This window comes from Silene latifolia, chromosome 3 (genome assembly GCF_048544455.1).
Source record: "Silene latifolia isolate original U9 population chromosome 3, ASM4854445v1, whole genome shotgun sequence".
NCBI lineage: Eukaryota > Viridiplantae > Streptophyta > Magnoliopsida > Caryophyllales > Caryophyllaceae > Silene > Silene latifolia.
Genome location: NC_133528.1, coordinates 124,839,942 through 124,859,523, shown reverse-complemented (window position 1 = coordinate 124,859,523; position 19,582 = coordinate 124,839,942). Strand labels below are relative to the sequence as shown.

Sequence of the window (19,582 nt, the reverse complement as noted above, 5' to 3'; positions counted from 1 at the left end):
TAAAAATCAACGTATTAATAAAAATACATCATATACAAAATCGACTTAGTAATTCATAATTACTTGTACCAAAATATTTTACCAATTATAAATCACAACATCTTGTATTTATAATAATTTATTCATTCAAATGCAATTGTTTCCTTAAACAATAATTTCATCTAAGTAATAAAATAATTCGATTACTTAGACCGTATATTATTTAATCAAATTACAATGAGACACGTAAATATTACTTCCAAAATCGTCCGTCAATTTTAAGTAATTTAATTGACCCGTATCGTCATACGATCAATTAAATGATCAATTAAGAGTGTTACCCTTTAGGTATGACCTAAGGGGATCAATCTGTCACCACCGTCTCACGACAAAATGTCAAACTCTAGTCAGCCAATCATTACCGATATGTGTGGACCAGTTGACAGTAAAATATTACTTCCCAATTGTATTCTTTAAAATGAGCTTTAAACATGTGATCATCATGATCAACAGTTGTGATCGCATTATTGTCGGAGGACACATATTCCAACAATCTCCCACTTGTCCTCGACAAGTGTGCGTCACCAATTCTCTTGTCCTATTACTATCTCCCACTCAATGCAAGGTGTCTTTCAGGTCGTACTTGCAAGTGATCATATCGAGAGTGGTTTCCTCGATCTGGAGAATAACTGATTGACCGGATTTATGTACCATAGATATTTTCCGAGCGTGGCCACGCATTTCCAGTTCATTACTCCTCGAGTGGCCCTGAGATATTGTTATAACCCTGACTAGGGGTGGACAATTCCTATCGCACTCATTCCCTTCGACTAGCCACAACCATCATAACCCAAAATATGCCCACTTGACCCCATTTACGAAGGTCGTAGTAACACAAATCAAAGTTAATCTAAAACTGTGCCATCTTAGGCGAATAGTCTTTAGTCAAAATAATCGACTCATTAGAATACTATAGTAGCTCTCGCCACGACCAGGCTATATAAATTTGCCAGAACTCTATAAGCGGTCATAGGGCCTGACAAAGTGTTCCTAACAGTCTGCCTATGTGATCGACTAGTCATCTCACATGACTGTATGGCACTTGAACTTGCCATCAATCGCATCACACTCTAGTCACTTCGAGACGTCACTTCATGTAAGCAACTATGGGCGAATACAATGCTAATCCGTGTTCACTTTAACGGGGTTCAATTGTCTCTACAACCCGTTTGGATGTAACAAAGTATAAGGTGAGTTAATAATAACTCAAACGACAAATGTTGACATCACATCCGGGTAGTCAATACCGTATTACAACCTTGTGATGCATATCGTAAGTGTGTAAACACTTGTTGATTGCAATAGAAGTTTAACATACCATGTGTCCATGTGTTCAAACTTCTTAATTGCAATTTCCTTTATATTCATGTTATCTCTCATAGCATGAACCTTACCAAGTACACATATAGGTTCCCAACCTCGGTTAGGGTTCTTTATCTTGATAGAACTTTCTGGCCGATTATCACATAACCAATAAATTTGTGGTGAATGATATAACTTGCACTGATCAAGTACTCCACCCACTCACATGCACTAGGTAAATGTTTTGCAGAGTCTTGCAACAATTATCAAGATGATTAGCCTAGCACTTCTCACAAGTCCTAGCATATTTAGAAAATATTAGTTTTGAGTAACTTCTTACTTCAACTAAGTATCTTTCCAAACTTCTTATTTCTTCTTTTAGCTTGAAAAGCTTAGGATTATCATAAATCCTTACGCGTGTTCGGATTTTAATATGTGCAACCTCTTGACACATAACAGAGTGTTCTGTCCAACACTGAAATCGCTCATCGGATTCTCCTCGAGAATACATGACGATTCTTTTATGGCTTGCCAATGAATCATCATGCTCTTATGCATATGATTTATTATTGGACATGTGCATGATTATTCTAATGGCGGAAACATTAGTAACTTTTAATCATGTCATCAACTATTCTTAGGTTCAATGAATGACCATGACTGCTTATGGTAGTTCCATTTTCATCGATATGAATAACCTACGTTTCTTGTTGATTTGATGTGTATATCTCAATATTTATCCAACATCTCATGATGTGATTGGATTCATCATAGTCCATTTTCATCCAGAATTGAAAACTCAAATACTTCTTTGTGAAAGAATAGTATTAGCTCGTCATTCCCAATGAGTAATGAGTTATAAACTTTTACAAGATGATTGCTCCCACTAAATTCCATGTCTTCACATGATAATTTCCAAACTCCCACTTAATTCCACATGTTTTGAAATTGACTACTCAATTGAAACATTTCAAGAATTGAAATATATTTTGCTTCGCCAAGTTATTAAGATAAAACCACATATGTTCCCATCATATCCTTTCAAAATACCTATTTTGAAGAGGTCTCATCTTAACCTTATGGAAAGAGATTTTAATCTCTAACTCATTCATTTTATAATGATTCGTAGCAATGTCATTATTTAAATATGAATAATATCTAATACACGTCCTTCAAAATACCCTTTTCGGAAGGAGGTTTAACCATTTCATTTTCATAATGAGGTTAAGTAATGACATTAGCGTGGTTGATACTTAACTTAGCTATTGTGGATATCGGTATATCAATCCTTGCAACTTCTAGTCATAAATCTCATTTATTTTCTAGGATGTAACTTTGATTCATTTAGGCTCTTAAGTAAATATCAATATTGAAACTATTGGTCAAAAATATCATAAACTAGTCAATTAAGACTTTACATTAGTCATTCTTCTTCCAAAACTTTCTTTTGGTCTCCTCGTGTAGTTATCTTGAGAACATATTCTTTTGATTACTTCACTTGGTCTCTTTTGTTATGTAGATCTATTCGAGACCATAGATCTTATCTATTCGTGTATACTATATAAATAGATATACCTTTATTCAAATCATTCTTCCTTGCGTAGATCTCATTTACACAAATTTTTCTTGATGTTCTTTGTGTCTTCATTTTTCTCCCACTCTATCTTTAGAATGAATACACTAGAGATTCAAAGATTGCTTATGAAACACAAATAATGATATTTGTAGATACCTCATTTCTGCACCTCTCGCAAACCACCCGGTGATGATTGGGCCGCATGTTTGCTATACGGAACGATTTGTGACAGTTCGTAAGTCTATCGTCAAGTGATTGCTCAAACACTAATGTCTACCTCTTAGTTGTCATCTATGTGCCGATACGGTCGTTTTGACAGTAATTAGAGTACATTTGGAGTCCGGGCCTAAAACCGTCTTCATTTTCTGATAACCGTTAAATCCCGAGTCAGAATGTTCTGGAGTGTTCCGGATATTTCTATTCCATATTTTATAAATATTTCATAATCTTTATCCTTTGGTAAACAATTTCCCGTAATATTCACATAAAATATTAAGGAAAACCAAATTATTCCGTCCTACCATAACTTAAACACGAAAATCTTTCTTCCGCTGGAGGAAACCACTTGGGAACAGACGCAGCAGGTGCTGCGCCTCTTCCAAGAGACGCAGTGGCTGCTGCGCCTCTTCCCAGGTCCTTTTCTGCGTATTTTTCGTATCTTTTTCATATCTTTCCGAGATTCACTTCCAAAGAGTCTCCGAAACCCTAAATCCTTCACGTGATTAGTATAAATAGGAGCCTTCGCTCCTCATATTTCTCACGCGAGTGTCCGCCCTTCTTTTCTCCCTTTGCATTCTAGACCTTTGTTCTTACTTTTTGGCGCCTACGTGCTTGAACATTCGACCACGTAAGCTCGGATCCTTCTGAGTACTAGCCTCGTTTTCATGACCGACCAATTTGACCAACTCCACAACAATCAACTTAATTAATCTAATTGTTTTCCTCTTACGAGGGCACTTTCATATTTGCATTATAATTCGCGTCGAGCATCACTAATCGATATCTTAGTCCTTCTCGTTTCGTCAAACATGTAAGTCTGAGGCTGTATAATCTCTCTTTTATTATTGTTATTTACTTTTTGTATCATTAATGTAAGGTTTATGTCGAAAATATCATTAAAACCGATTTCTAAAACCATACTTTAAAACCTCTTTTTACGGATTTCCAGAAGACAAACCGTCGAGAAAGGACGCAAAGAATCGCTGCGCCTCTTGAAGGAGCGCGATTCTGCTGCGCCTCGCCTCTTCGTGAGGCTGCCGCAGTTCCTGCTTCCTTTCTTCTTCCTCCGTCCTCTGTAATTCGTTCGTCTTTTGTTTGTTTTCGTTTGTTCTTTAATTCTTCGATATAATCATCACTAATTTCACATGTATATTATTTATTGTTCATTAACATGCTTAATTTGTCATTAAAATCCGGCTTAAATCCCAAGTAATCTCATATTTGCGGGTTTTCGTCAGTAAATTCAATCCGGGTTGTAGAAATTCAATTTGTTCATATTGAGTTTCTGGAATTCATCCTTTGATATATTTTCATATGTTCATTGTCATATTCGTCATTAATTCGTCATTAACTCATCATGTTTAGTTTATTTCATTCACCCATGTCACTAATTAATCGTTCGTCCATGTAAATAATCCGTCTTTAATCCGTCTCATCCGTGTTTTATTGTTTTATGACCATCAATCACATGTAAATAACCTACTAATCGCTTCCATCCGAGTAGATAATTTAATCAATCATTAAATTTACCAACGAATATTAACAACACGCAATTCCGGCTTCACAGCCAGAATTCAGGTCAGGAACAGACGCAGCAACTGCTGCGCCTATTCCAAGGGACGCAGCTCTGCTGCGCCTGTTCCGGGTTGAATTCTGTCCCTGAACTCCGTTTTTGCCTTGACCTAGTTTAATTAGATTACGTATTAATGGACTATTAATCGTATTATCGCCTTCTGTTTTGTTCGTTAATTCTCTCTTTTATTCGTTTTTCTCAAATTATCCGTTTTAAAGGTATTTTCGACATAAATCGCCTGTCCCATTGTAATTATTGTAATTTTTTATTATTGTAATTTCCTTTATTTTATCTATCATATTTCTTGTATCATTTGTATGTTTTCACATGTAATTGAACATTAAATCCTACTTCGACATTAATTGTATGCTAATTAATTGTTAACCGACTTAGTCTAATTCTCACATGTTAGGATTAAAACTTGGATGTTGCATTGCATGCATATAGCCGACGATATATCAAGTATAAATGATGTTCCTAATCATTAGTAGAGGCCGCTATCGAGGCGGGCGGGATTAGGTGTTCGATCAAAAGAGCTTCCTAATACGTACCCTCACCCCTTACTCCAGATCTCCGTGAACACCCGTGTTCATTGGCATCCACGAGAGTCATTCTAGACATAGAATGCTAAGGGTAACGAGTTCTTGGTGTTCATGTCTCTACTTTGTGTCTTGACATGACACGAGGTATTCGAACGGTTCCAATTTCCCATAAAAATTGGTGGCGACTCCAACAAAAATGCAAACGCTTGTTCTCTTCCTCCCAAGCGCCCCCGTGGGCCCCCCCGCTGTCCACGCTTTGGCGACTCACTGGGATAATACACTTACGTGTAAGGGTGAAACTTGAACAAGGTTAGGGAATAATTTGTACAAGACAATTGTCGGTTTTCATAACTCGGTCTTCCTAGACCGTTTTATTCGGCCTTCCTAGGCCCAACCCAACCCATTCGACCAATCGTCCCGTCTAAACGGTCCTAATTCTTATTTGGGCCTAAGGATGGATAGCGATTGACGTCATCCATACCATGATGCTTACTCTTGTTTGTATCAAGGGCCTTCACTACTTGAGGAAATGGACTAGGAATCGGCCTTACTCTTGTTTGGTACGAGCCTCTCCACAGACTTTGGGTTTGATGGTTCGGTATGGCAACCCACCCTTTAAACCAAAACCCTTTTAAAAGCACTCAGCATCCCGTTACAATGCTTGTATGTATGTTTGTACCTTACGTGATCACCATTTCTAAACAAAACCATGACGATTTTTGTAAAAAATCAAAATCCTTTTTTAAATGAAAATTTCGAAAAAAAATAGGCCATCGATTAGCGCAAAACCCAGTCAAAACTCTGTCCGTTTGTCGAGTCAAAATTCGGGCCACAAGCCCATTTCAAAACCTCACTTCGAGTCCACTCCTACAACTACACTATAGTTGACTAGGATACACATTTTCAAAATTCTTATCCTTTCTTCAAAGCTCACTCAACACAAGTGGCACACACCCACTTCACGAGTCAAAACATTTCTTCTTTTAGCAAGTGTGTTGGAATGGTCGATCGTGTTTTGATTCGTCATCGATCTCTTATCCAGTTTTCAAGATGCCTGGATCCAGCGAAACAAACCTCCACCAACTTCAACATGGTAATGATCGAATCCTAGCCGCGCTAGCCCGTATCCAAGATACCCAAGACCAAGTCCATGATCGCCTTGAGACCATCGAGGGCCGGATCTATGCCGTAGAGGGAAGGTTGCCTCCCCATGAAAGTGAAGTAATAGGTGACTCCGCGGATGAATCCAGGGATGAAAATCCTCTCATGGGACTAACTGTAGCCGAGAAAAGACTCCAATACTTAGAGGAGCAATTGATGTACCTTAAAGGGGATGTCATTTACAGGGAAAATAATCGCAAGTATGAGGCCGTCAACTCCAAATTGCCAACCAACTTCAACATGACGGATATCCCTAAATTCAAGGGACACGAAAACCCTTTGAACCACATCCGTGCCTTCAAGGATTACATGTCTATCAAAGGCATCAAACCCGAGATGTTCTTAAGGATCTTTCCTTCATCTCTCGACACCATCCCGAAGCAATGGTTCTACTCCTTAGAACACAAGAAGGTCGCTACTTGGGAAGATGCCGCAATCGAGTTTGCTAAGCAATATGCGGACAATGCCGAGATCCAAGTTAACATGCGCACTCTAGAGGTTCTTACCCAAAATGACAAAGAAGGATTCACCGACTTCCTAAGTAGGTAGAGGAAGACTAGTACCCAACTAGTAGAACGCCCGGATGAGGCTACCCTTGTGGAGAAGTTTGTGGACAATCTCAAACCCATCTATGCCAATCATTTGAGATACCAAAATATCAAAACTTTCAAGGACTTAACTGTACTAGGGACAAGGATTGAAGATGACATCCGTAAAGGACTCTTGTCCAAAACGGTAGGTCGAGGATATCAAGGCTCAACAAGTCGTTCATACGGCTCCACTAGCAAGGCCGATGAAGTTAACCTTCTCGAGCCGTCAAAGAAAAGTACCCCACCGAGGAAATTCACAAATCTTGGGGACACCTACTCCAACGCTCTAAAAAGGTTAATGAAGCAAGGCAAACTCCAACCCATTGGACCTACTCCCGAACCCGAAAGGAAATCCAAATTCTGGGACGAGAACTCGTACTGTGAATACCATAGGGGCAAGGGGCACGACACAAAAAAATGCTACAAGTTGAAAAATGTGCTTCAAGACATGATTGAAGATGGTCGATTGCCAATACCGCCAGGAGGTAAACCCAACAACACTCAGAATCCTCTTGGAGTTCTAGTGATTACAAGTGACGAATCTACCTTAGATTGCTCACACCTCATTTCTCCAATTGAAGATAAAATCCATGCAATCGAGAATGAAGGGTTCTATTCTACTATCTCCCCTACCATTTCCGACTTCATCACATGGGCAAGGAGTGTGGATAGGCAAGTTTGGGAATTAGGAAATATGGTGGCAACTTTACGCGATCCCAACGTAACACCGAAGGAACATATGCCACTAATCTTCTCTCAAAACGCTACTATGCAAGAAGTAGTCGCCGTGGTTGATAAACTAGTCAATCAAATCATACGACTAGAAGATGAAATCATGAGAACGAGGAAACTAGATACAATCAATGGAGTTTGGGCCGACGATGACGAGGACGAGTACCTCATTGAGAACTCCCTAGTCAAGGAAATAGTCCAAAATGGTGGAGACCAAGATGTGGACCACCTAACTCGTTCGGGACGTCCATATCAAAGCACTACTCAAAATGGTCCAACCAACGTTGTCACACCAAATGATAACGAAGAGGACTCCACTGACCATTTGCTCAAGCAATTACAGAAGACAAAGGCTGATCTTTCAGTCTGGCAATTAATAGCGAGCTCATTCCCGCATCGCCAAGCTTTGCTGCAAGCTTTGGCCAAACTAAATGTAGCACATAACTCGACACCTGAAGATGTAGTCAACTTGGTCTTCCAAGAGTCACCAAAGCTAAGTAATCCTATTACTTTCTCAGACGAAGATTTGCCACCTTTTGGCGCTAGTCACAATTTAGCTCTTTACATCACTGTAATTTGTCTAAAGAAGAACGTGCCAATGACCTTGGTAGATGATGGCTCCGCGGTCAACGTCATACCCCTCAAAACGGCGTACAAATTAGGCATGAAAGAGTCGGATTGGACCCCTACTAATCAAGGTGTGCGTGCATATGATGGTACACGACGAAAGGTGGTAGGACTTGTTAACCTAACCATAGCCACATGGCCAATTGAGTGAAAGGTTAATTTCCAAATAGTGGACATCGAAGCTTCCTTCAACATACTTCTAGGAAGACCTTGGATTCACGCTTCCAAAGCGGTAACATCCACCCTTCATCAAAAGATCAAGATCCCACTAAATGGCAAAGTGGTGACGATCACTTCGTCACCCATCAAGGCAATAATCGAGAAGCAGTCGAACAATCAAGTCCTTGCAGATCCCGTATACGAACTTGGGGGCTTCCAAAGCATAAGTGTCATAGAAAGCGAATTGGCACCCTTATACTATGATCCCTACTCCAACTTGGTGGTCAACCACATACTCAAAACCCAGGGATACTTCCCCGGAATGCCTTTGAACCCTACCCGAAGAAACACCTTCGCACCATATAAGGAAGGCAACTCAAAGAGGATACCACTTGGGCTAGGGTATAAACCCACTAAAGAAGAGGTTCTTGAGATGCTTGCTCAAGTCCAAAACCGTAAGCATGTAGGAGTCCAAATGCGACCATATCTCCCTACCCTAAATAGGTACTTTGTTGAAGAAGGAAGTCTAGAACTCTTTCACGGATTTCCCGAGCCTTGGCATTATCTCGAGAGGAAGCTAGCCGGAATCGAGATCTTTCACGATTGCTACTTCATCCCTCCAGAAACGGTTCCTACCGTCAAAACCCGTCAAGCACCTTGCTTAGACAAACAAGCTGTTAGCCTATTGTTTGGAGAAGATCAATTTGTTAGGGCCGCGCAGGATGAGATCATTACCATGATACTTCAAGACGATCATTTCAACCCCACCGCATTAATCACAGAAACCAACGCAAGTCAGCAGAAAGGATGGAGAAAATCAATCAAGTGGACCAACAATCAAGGAAGACTCTTCAAGCTCACCACTGGAGAAGGAGAGATGTTCAAAGGAGAACCAGAAGACAATGAGTTTGAGTCGGAGTCGGAGTCAGAGTCGGAGTCTAGAGAAGTCAATAGAGAGTCTCCTCCTGTCGTCATCCCCACTCCCTTTGTTTCTCCTAGCTTAGCCTCGAGTAGTCACAGTAGTTCGGGAAATGTCCCAACCATTGTCCCTTTACCGCCACTGACCATGGATCAGTTGGCTTCTTTGTTTCAACTTTACTCAAATTTTAATATGAATAAATCAGGTTCTGCTTACTCTTTGTGTTATCTTGAGTGCAATTCTGTTTACGATGATACTGAGGATGACCAAGACCCAGACTCGGTCGAAATACCTCCCTACGTAGCCAAAGAAATACTACAGGAAGGGGAAGGGGGACCAGTAATAGAGGACACCGAACCCATCAATGTAGGAACCGAACTAGAACCCCAAGAACTTAGGATAGGGACTACCTTGAGCTCTACCGAAAGGGCCAATTTCATAGACCTCCTAAACGAGTTCAAAGACGTTTTCGCTTGGTCCTACAAAGACATGCCAGGGATCGACAGAGATATCGCCGAACATAGAATCCCGATTAAGCCAGATTTCAAACCTGTAAAACAGAAGCTTCGACGAATGAGAACGGGATGGGCTCTCAAGATTAAGGAAGAAGTTGACAAGCATTTCAAAGCCGGGTTCATCAAAGTTTCCGAGTATTCTGACTGGGTAGCCAACATAGTACCCGTACCCAAAAAGGATGGGAGAATCCGTGTTTGTGTTGATTTTAGGGACTTAAACAAAGCAAGTCCTAAAGATGACTTCCCTCTACCACACATCGATATATTGGTGGACAATACTGCAGACCACGCATTACTATCCTTCAGGGATGGGTATGCGGGTTATAATCAAATTAAGATAGTCATAGAAGACATGCATAAGACCGCCTTTGTCACTCAATGGGGAACCTATTGCTATACGGTCATGCCATTTGGATTGATCAACGCCGGAGCTACATATCAACGCACCGCAACTACACTCTTACATGACATGATGCACAAAGAAGTTGAGGTATACGTAGACGACATGATTGTCAAATCCAAGGATAGAGAAGGGCATATTGCGAACCTTCGTAAATTTTTCACAAGGCTGCGAAAGTACAACATGAGGCTCAATCCTCAGAAATGCACATTCGGAGTAACATCTGGCAAACTCCTGGGATACGTCGTTAGCCAACGAGGTATAGAAATAGACCCTTCCAAGATCAAGGCTCTGATCGAAATGCCACAACCTCAAACAGAAAAAGAAGTCAGAGGATTCCTGGGAAAAGTGCAATATATAAGTCGATTCATATCGAAACTCACCATGATTTGCGAGCCTATCTTCAAGAAGCTCAAGAAAACGGATCACACCATGTGGGATGATGATTGTCAGAAGGCATTTGACCGAATCAAAGAGATATTGGCTAAACCACCAGTGCTCATGCCACCTCAACGAGATCAACCTCTTGGTTTATATCTCACAGTAACCGAAACAACCATGGGTGCCATGCTAGCTCAGACCGTAGGAAGTGAAGAAAGAGCTATCTACTACCTTAGTAAGAAGTTCTTGGAGTACGAGTGCAAATACTCACAACTCGAAAAGACATGCCTCGCTCTTGTGTGGGCAACAAAGAAGCTACGCCATTACATGCTTAGATACTCCGTCAAAATATACTCCAAAATGGATCCAGTCAAATACCTCTTCGAAAAACCCGTCCTCAATGGACGTCTAGCGAGATGGACCTTGATGCTCTCAGAATTCGACCTCAAATACGTGCCTCTGAAAGTTATAAAAAGTCGCGCCGTCGCCGAATTCTTCGCAGAAAATCCCATCAATGACGCACAAACGATAGACACTTGGTCATTTCCAGACGAGGATATACTCCAAACTGACGTAGACTCCTGGGACCTTTATTTTGATGGAGCATCAAACTTAAGAGGATTTGGAATAGGAGTGTTGCTCATTTCTCCTGAAGGCGAGCATACAACAATTTCTATCAAACTCGACTTCGAGGTGACAAATAACGCTGCAGAATACGAAGCTTGTCTCATTGGACTACAAGCGGCAGTGAGCTTAGGCATTAAAAACCTCCGAGTACATGGGGATTCATCCTTGATCATCAACCAAGTTACGGGATCTGGAAAATTCGAAGCGAAAGCCTAGCACCTTATCAAGCCAGAATAGACCAAGTTACCCAATTCTTTGATCACGTGACGTATCTACACCTACCTCGGGAAGAAAATCAATTTACAGACGCTCTTGCGAAACTAGCATCTTTGATTAATATGCCAGATGACATGGTGGAAATGCCTTTGTGCATCGAACAACGGTCAGAGCCGGCTTATGTACACCAAATCACCGACGAAGAGGAAGTCGCACAGGAACCCTGGTTCCAAGCAATCCTGAATTTTAAGCTCAATGGTACCTATCCACCAGATATGGATAAGAGGGGACAACGTGCTATACGCTTACTAGCTTCCCAATACGTTCTCATGCAAGGAGAATTATACAAAAGAACACCTCTTGGTGTAATCCTACGTTGCCTTGATCATTGACAGGCGCGGAAAGTGATGGAAGAGGTCCACGATGGAGAATGCGGTCCTCACATGAGTGGGCCCATGATGGCAAAGAAAATCACACGTTTGGGGTATTATTGGACCACAATGGAATCCGATTGCATCAAATACGTAAGACATTGCCACAATTGCTAAATCTTCGGGAATGTACAACATGTCCCTCCTTCATTGCTCTATACGATGACATCTCCTTGGCCATTTTCTGCTTGGGGAATTGACATAATCGGGAAGATAACCCCAAATTTAACAGGAGGTCACTGTTTCATCCTAGTGGCAATCGACTATTTCACCAAATGGGTAGAAGCAGCTTCCTACACCAGTCTCACGGCTAAAAATGTGGCAAAGTTCATACAAAACAACATCATATGTCGATACGGTTGCCCACATGAGATCATTAGTGATAATGGATCACATTTCCAAGCTGAAACTGAGCAATTGCTAGCCAAGTATAAAATTAGGCATCACCACTCTTCGCCCTATAGACCACAGACTAACGGCGCGGTAGAGGCGGCAAACAAGAATGTTGTCACGATCCTCAAGAAAATGATTGACAACTATCGAGATTGGCCAAGCAAGATACCCTTCGCTTTGTGGGGATATCGTACATCTGTTAGGACGCCCACTGGGGCTACTCCTTTCTATTTGACCTACGGCATGGAAGCTGTACAACCGGTCGAGCTAGAGATACCATCCTTGCGTATCTTACTCGAAAGTCAAATCCCGTGTTTATTGGAAGAGGGATAGATATGAAGAACTCATCCTCCTGGATGAACGTAGGCTACGCGCCTTGCATAACGTCCAAACATATCAAGCACGTATCAAAGGAGCTTTCAACAAAAGGGTTAGGCCAAGAAACATCAAGGAAGGAGACTTAGTACTCAAATCGGTCAGAGCTCTTCTACCTGTCGACCCGCGGGGAAAATTCAAACCTAATTGGGCCGGACCATTTCTAGTCAAATCCATACTTCCAGGGGGTGCGGTTAGAATCATAGACCTAGACGGGAATGAGTTTTCAAACCCAACAAACCTTGACCAACTAAAACGGTACTATGCCTAGAATAGGAACAAAAAACGCGCCTCGCGTAACCCCACGTGTCGCTCTTGTGGCACTAAATAAACGGCCCCGGGCCAAGCTAAAATAAGCTAATGTCACTGTGCTCTTGCATTTTGACAAATTTGTCATCCTCATATCATCAAATAAACTAAATTTGCACCTTCAGAGTAAGCAAAAAGCTGATGCTTATTTTCTAAGTTCATTACAAGCTCTTGCTTAGAACAGTTATTCTTTTACATTTACTCGAACTACGCGCAAGGGTTTGATTTCATTTTTTTAAGTGAATATGTAGGCAATCCTTCACAGGATACAACCCATTATATTTAAAATGTAAATAGAAGGACATTTGCATTACATTTGGAATTCGACAAGAATAGTAAATAGAAAATCACAACGGTTTCATAACCATTTAACCTTTTTTATTTCATTCATTTTTCTAATAGTAATAGTACGCTACATAATAAAAATAGAATAGGCTAGGATTCAAAAAACCCCACCTTTTATTACAACAATAAATAATAATAATAACAAATAATAAATAAAGACTCGGGCTATTCCTCCATCTTCCCTTTGCCCTTGTCATTCTTGTCATATTTCTTGTCGCGACCTCGAGCCGGACGCTCTTGCGCCACTTCGGACCTAATCACCAAAGGTCTTTCTCGAGGCCTAGACTTTCCATTCTTGCCAATCACCATCTCTACGACAGGAGAGGTCTTCGGTTTCTTCGAAGGATGAACGACTCGAAACCCGGCTTTTTCCTCTCCCTCAGTCAAATGCTTCTCTTTTTCTTTCTCTACCTCGCGCACCTTATAGTCAACGGGCTCGCGCTTCCTCAATCTCTCGCGCTCTTCCGGAGTAGTAGCTTTCCTCCATCGCAGATAAGAATCCGACACCCACAAGGCATTTGCAGAAGAGTTCAAGAACCACACATTTCTTTGAGCCCATTTAATGGCCCACTCCCTTCGGCTCTCTGTAGTAAGCCACAACAATCTGCGGGACAGTATGAAGCTTCGGGATCGTCTGATTTAGTCCAACCTGTCTCATCAGCCTCTCCGGGAAGATGCACACCATAAACTCCAAGCCAGGAACGCGCACGGACCGAGTAGGATCCAAAGAAGACACTCCAGTGACAGATTTGAGGTGCCACCACGGTACAATCCACCTAATCAAGGGACCATCATCGCTCTTCAGTTTGTTCTCCCAATAATTGCAGACTCGGGTGAAGTCCACCATGTAAAGCCTAGTCCTCATTGCAATTGAACGAGCATGATAGGAAGGAACATGAACTGGGGGCTCGATCAATCGGAGCCGTTCCATAAGCCAAACCTACCAAAAGCGGGTATTAGACATAAAAAAAAAACGAACGAAGACAAAAAAAAGAAGAGAAAAAGAAAAAAGGAAAAGAAAAAGAAATGTCTTTTACCTGCAAAATGACGGGACTTCCCAAATACGGTAGGTCACGATTGGCTTTCTGATGTGACCATAATTAGCGCATATTTAACCCCCGAATTAGCCTTGTTCCCATGCTTTTTAGTGCATATTTGGGTCATTTATTATCTTTAGTTCTTTGTTTTGCATATTCTTTGAGATTTTGATCCCTTGGTAGGAAAGGAGTAAGAATCTTGCATTTTCATGGCAAAACGAGACTAAATTGATCGAATCCAATGACCAAACATCAAGGAGAGACAAGATTAGAAGGCCTTTGTACATATTATAGTAGATGAGCAATGTTGAGAAAGGATCCTTGAGTCCCCAAGGAAATCCCCAAGGATTTTATGAAGAAAAGGGAAGAAAAGAAGAAGAAATGTTGCTGAGGAACAATCCGTGCGGATTGTCTACAATCCGGCCGTCCTCCACATGCACAATCTGTGCGGTTTCATCCCAAGACGCTCGGATTTGCAGCCACCACAATCCGTCCGGATTCACCAGAAGCCGCCCGTGTTCCACCGCCAGAATCCGCCCGTCCCGACTCCAAAACGCACGGATTCCTGTACAGCGCAATTTCGTCTTCTCCAAGCTACAAAGAAAGAAGCCCTTCCTTCGAAAAATACCGGCTCCTCCCTGCTCAATCTAAAAAGTGTAATTACTAGTTTAGCCCTTAGTTAACCCTAATGCATCCCCCTAATTTCCACTATAAATACCCCATTAGTCTAATTAGAAGAGCATGTTCTTCTTATCAATTCCTAGAGTAGTTAATACCAATCAAATCTCTCTTTAGTTTTGTAATCAACAATTAATCAAGTTTTAATACAAGTTTTATTTCCTTAATCTCTCTCTTGTTCATCCTTTATTTTGGGTAATTGAAGATTATTTGGGTTATTATTGGGAGATTGACAACCTCTCAATCAAGCATCAAGTACTTCTTTTATCTTTGCTTTATTATTGGAATCATTAGTAGGTATAATTCTCTTAATCCCTTTTTAATTATTGTTAATTACTTTCATTTATTCATCATGTTTCGTTTTGTTGGTATGATTGACAACCTTGCTAGCATGATCAACATGATAATGAGTGAGTAGTCTCTTAGCTAGGGTTAATGGGTGATTAGGGGAAACCAACATGGGGAATGATTCATGCTTAAATTAATATGCTTCCATGGTTTATTTGCTTGCTTGTTTTGATCTCAACTCATGCACATGTTATGTTTCATGAAATGCGAGCCTATGAATCCTTGCATTTTTTACCCATCACCTATCTTTTCAATGAGACTTGTAAGACATAAACCAACTCGAGTCTCATTAGACCATGCATGTTGTTGAGTAGGGAAGATTAAGTCGACTTGTAGGTGTTGTACAATCTAATCGATTCGGCTCCGGGACCCAAACTTTCCTAGGATTGTAAGATATAACCCAACTCAATCCATCACAACAATAATTGCTTGCTTTTAATTTGAGAACATGTTTGTATGATCAATTCCCATGATTCCCCTATAACCCCATGACACCCTAGTGCTTTTTATCAATTGTTTACAACCCTTTTAATTCATCTTGCTTGTTTATTTCCATTGCTATTCTAGTTAGTGACCTTCTACATCAACCCAAATTGTGACACCCCTAAGACACCACTAGTTTCAATAGAAATCTCATCTCAATTCCCGCCCCTTGGGATCCGACCTTTACTTGCCTCTTTACTAATTGTAGAGTTGTTTGTGAAGATATAAATTGTGTTTTGATTCGGACGTGACCCAACGACCACACTTATTCAATTGTGAACACGAAACGGACCGATCAAAAATGGCGCCGTTGCCGGGGACGGTGTTAGCTTGATTTAGATTTTCTTATATTGTTATTAGTTGTGTCTTTCTTTGCCTTGGGGAAGTAAAACTCCTCAAGGTTTGTTCTAATTGTTTTCAAGTTGTTTGATATTTTGCATGTCTAGAAGGTCACAAGGTGATTTGTTACCTTTTGATCGTGAAATTGAAAGAACTTTGACAACCAATAGGAGACTTGCTAGGAGGAATTTGAGAGGTATTAGTGAGGTTGTAGATATTCAACCAACTATTGAGTTCATCAACCCTTTTGCAAGAGAAGGTGAGGAGAACCCATTACAAAATACCCCCCAAAATCAACCTACAATGCCTAAGTTTTCATCACATTCCGTACCCACCGAGGAGAACCTACCCAATGGTACTCCCACACCACAACATCTAACCGGAAATTTTATTGCCAAATCCGCCTTTATCCAATGAGTCGAAAGGAGCCAATTTGGGGGGATGCCTAGTGAAGACCCTCATTCTCATATGGAAACCTTTTGTGACTATTGTGATGCGATTTCTCAAACCGGTGTAACTCAAGACCAAATTGGATGGGTCTTATTTCCTTTTTCTCTAATTGGCACCGCGAAACAATGGTTGAAGGGCCTTGATAAGGCCACTCTCGGAATTGATTCTTGGAAGAAGTTGGCTCTAGCTTTCTACAAAAAATTCTACCCACCGGAAAAGACTAACATGCTAAGAGCTCAAATTACGGGTTTTAAGCAAAGGGATGAAGAATCTTTGTATGAAGCTTGGGAGCGGTTCAAGGGAATTTGTCGATCATGTCCTCACCATGGACTTAGCGAATGGTTCTTGGTACAACAATTTTGGAACGGTTTATATGAAGATTCAAGGAACATTCTCAACATGGGATCAAATGGAATGTTCACCGAAGTTGATGACAATCAAACATGGAACAAAATTGAGGAAATGGCGGTCAATAACTCACAATATAGTAGACCTCGCAAGGCTACTAAAGGAGGAAAGCATGAAGTGGACTCTGTTACTCAATTGGGTGTTCAACTTAGTGCTCACATTGACACAATCAATTTGAAGTTTGAAAAAGCTATGGCTAGACTTGAAGAAGTCTCAAAATCACCAAAGCATCATGTTAATGCCATGACGACATCTTCATCAATCCCAAGTGGGATATGTGAGAATTGTGGAACTTTGGGACATGACCAAAGTGAATGTAGGGGAACAAATGAACAAGTGAATGCTTTCCAAGCATACAAGAGTGGTACCCCTTATTCCAACTATTACAATGAAAACACCAAATTCCATCCAAATCTCTCATACAAAAGCCAAAATGTTCAAAACCCTCAAACAACATACACCCCACCTCCCATGAGAAACCAAAATCAAAGACCTTTTTACAATCAAAACCAAGGTTACCAAAATCAAAATCCATATAATCACCAAAATGACCAAGGTTTTGATGTTCAAAAAGCGGTCCTCCAAATGCAAAAGAATCAACAAGAATTTTTCACTCAAATGCAAAAAGATAGTCAAGCAAAGGAAACTACCATAAACAACATCCTAGCTCACACCAAGATGTTGGAAACCCAATTGACTCAACTAGCATCTTCAAGCTCACAAAGACAAAAGGGGCAATTACCACCTCAAAGTAATCCCCCAAGACATGAAACGGTTAGTGCCATTCACTTGAGAAGTGGTACAAGGTATGAAGCACCGAAGAAGCAAGTTGAGGATGAAGTTGTGGAAGCTAGTGATAAGGAAGAAATTGTGCAAAACTCCAAAGATGGAGAATCATCAAAAGAAGAAAGTACAAAGAAAAATGAAGACAAGGTCAAGGAGAAGGAGCCCATTGTGATTAGACTTCTTTTTCCAAGTCGTCAAGCCAAGCCCAAATTTGATGACCAACTTGGAAAGTTTATGGAAATTGTGAAGAATTTGGAAGTCTCGATTCCTTTCACGGAATTAATCAATCACGTGCCGGCCTATGCGAAATACATGAAAGACATCCTCACAAAGAAGAAGTCGATCCGGAAACTTGAGACTATCGCCTTCACTAAGGTGAGTAGTGCAATACTTCAAGGGAGTTCACCTCCAAAACTAAAGGATCCGGGAAGCTTCTCAATACCGTGTACCATTGGCGACACAACGATCAACAAAGCCTTATGTGATCTATGGGCTAGTGTGAGTGTTATGCCGTACTCGGTGAGTAAAAGGTTGGGGCTGGGAGAGCTTAAATGCACCAATATCACACTCCAAATGGCCGATAGATCGACGAAGACACCATTAGGGATATGGGAAGATGTTCCCGTACGAATTGGGAAGTTTTTCATCCCGGTGGACTTTGTCATTGTTGATATGGAGGAAGATTCCAACATTCCAATCATTCTAGGAAGACCTTTCCTACACACCGCGGGTGCGGTGATTGATGTGAAACATGGTGAGCTCACTCTAGAAGTGGGAGATGAAAGCATAACCTTTAATCTTGACAAGACTATGAGAGCTCCTCGTTTGCATGAACCGTGTTTCATGATTGATCATTATAGCCGGAAGGATGAAAGGAAGAAGTCGGAACTCCAATGGAAGAAGAAAATTGAAGATGCTCCATTCAAAGAGCAAGTGAATTGTGACAAGGAAAGCTTGAAAAGCCCATCAAAATCAAGCAAAGAAGAAGAGGATGGCCTCATTGGCCAAGAGAAGAAATTGGGAGAGTTGTCTCCATCAAATCAAGAGATTTTCAATGATCAACTTAATAAAGTTTGTGGTCTTTGGGACGACGAATTTGAAGGGATTTTTAATCCCTACATTGGTAATGCCATCGATCAAGACCGACAACAAGGGCCAAGGTCTATTGAAGAACTTTATAACGATAATGAACAAGCTTTTGATTATTTCTTCAAGGTGTTGAGCAACATCAACAACACCTTGGACATGCCCCCTTGACATCTCATCAAGAATGAGAGTTTGGTGGAGTCCTCCCTAAACCACCATTTGTAAATATTTCTAACTCCCTAACTCGCATTTCAATTCTTGTATTGCATTTTTGTCATCTTTGGATTTATTTTTATATACTTTGATCAAGATAATTGTCATGTTTGAGAGAAGTGAGGGAGGGACTAATGATTTCAATTGATGTGTAGTGCTTTAGCTTAGTGTGGGGATGGCAATTGCCTAGGCTATCCATGCCTTAGTAGTGCCCTCACAATGAAGAACACAAGATATGAAGAAGAATGGAAGAATGACAAGGGATACGCATTGTACACGGATGAAACTTAATTCGGGTACAAAGGGGTCGAATCCGAGCGGAT

At 40.8% G+C, this 19,582-nt stretch overlaps 1 non-coding gene across 1 annotated transcript; it reads right to left on the bottom strand.

Annotated features, from left to right (window-relative positions):
* Positions 1–16,991: 16,991 nt before the first annotated feature.
* LOC141650615 (small nucleolar RNA R71) lies at positions 16,992–17,098 on the bottom strand. Its single transcript, XR_012546637.1, has one exon. It is a non-coding gene; the product is annotated as a small nucleolar RNA R71 (small nucleolar RNA).
* Positions 17,099–19,582: the final 2,484 nt, after the last annotated feature.